Source organism: Leptonychotes weddellii, chromosome 3 (genome assembly GCF_054177405.1).
Source record: "Leptonychotes weddellii isolate Sample4059 chromosome 3, ASM5417740v2, whole genome shotgun sequence".
In the NCBI taxonomy this organism is placed as follows: domain Eukaryota; kingdom Metazoa; phylum Chordata; class Mammalia; order Carnivora; family Phocidae; genus Leptonychotes; species Leptonychotes weddellii.
In genome coordinates, this window is record NC_138371.1 from 152,387,320 (window position 1) to 152,389,066 (window position 1,747).

Sequence of the window (1,747 nt, forward strand, 5' to 3'; positions counted from 1 at the left end):
TGATGTTTTCTTACATAAATGTGAGTTGTTAAAACCCATATTCAGACCTGAATAATTTCTAAAACTCTCCCTGATGACAAAGGGAATAACTATGCTTTTCCATTTCAATTTATTATATTGGAATTGCAGCATGCAGAAACATATGCTAATTACACCTCTGACACTGTATTTTCCATGGTGGGTATCAAAAAATTTACTATCTTTCAAAAATGAAGACTCAGTTACCGTTCTGGAAAGACAAGCATAGAGGGTAAAAGAGTTCTTAATGTTAGTGTTGTCTGCTTTATAGCCCTCCACTGGTGAAGGAAGAATATAACACTTCTAATTTATTTCTTTGCAAACCATAATCAGTTAAGCACCAGATTACCTAAATTCCACTATTGTAAAAAATCCAGTATTCAATATTTTTCCGTTTTCATTTGTAGCCTTGTAAGTCAAGCAATTAAATCCCAATAGCTTGGTAACATGCCTCCTAATTAATTATCTATATAAAGTCCCAACCATCATATCTCAATTTTGTACATGAATATCAGGGTAGTTTTCCTAAGCCTTGCTTTACTGTACCTCTGTTCAGCTCAAGAAGCATCATGGTTGAATTTACTCCAATTTGCTCTTTAAAATGGCCATGCCAATTACAATTCCCACCAAGAGTGTATGAGAGTAATATATAACATCACACTCCAAAAAAGTTAATCCCAGCCTGTTACACCCCAGGGTGACTCTTTATAACTGAGTAATGAAAGTGGTAAGCTGTTAATTTTTACTTCACTTACTTGAATACTGATTATCTTAAATATCTTTAAAAATGTATTTAATGGACTTCATATTATTTCTTCTGTAAAATGTTTTTGCATAGGCAATGCCTATATTTCTATTAGATTATCTGTCTTTCTCATATAGATGTCTAAGAATTCTTCATATTTTCTAGACATTAAAACTTAATTTCTGTGTCTTAGAAAACACATCCTTCACTATCTATATGTTTGGGTATTATTTTATGCAGAGAGTTTTGTTATTCAGAAAGTCTTAAATTCACTATATTGGTATCAGTTTTCACCCTACACACAGTTTTCTGGTTCGGCTATAAATACTTAGGTTTTTTTGTTTGTTTGTTTTTCTGTCTTAAGGTAAAATAGTTTTCCTATTTTTTGACACTGTAATGCTTTGCTTCTCAAATCTAGGTTATTGATTTTGAAGTTATTGATTTCTTTCTTTTTTTTTTTTTTAAAGATTTTATTTATTTATTTGAGACAGAGAGAATGAGAGAGAGAGAGCACATGAGAAGGGGGGAGGGTCAGAGAGAGAAACAGGCTCCCTGCAGAGCAGGGAGCCCGATGCGGGACTCGATCCAGGGACTCCAGGATCATGACCTGAGCCGAAAGCAGTCGCTTAACCAACTGAGCCACCCAGGCGCCCTTGATTTATTTCTAATTTACTTTTTCATATGGTTTGAAATAGAAAATAATTTTATATTTTCACCATATTTGCTTCTGTGATCCAACATTTCTTGTATAGTTTTGCATTTCTCCATTAATATGAAATGCCAACTGTCTTATATACCAACTTTCCATATATGAATAGCTATATTCATGATCTATTCAATCTATTTCTATATTTTTTTGAATTATTCCTACAATAGTATTTCTGTGTCTTAATTATTACTTATATCTTGGCATTTTGTAGAACCAGGTAGAATTTCTGCTTCTAGTTCTTTTTTATAGCTGCTTTGCTCTATTCTTATATTATG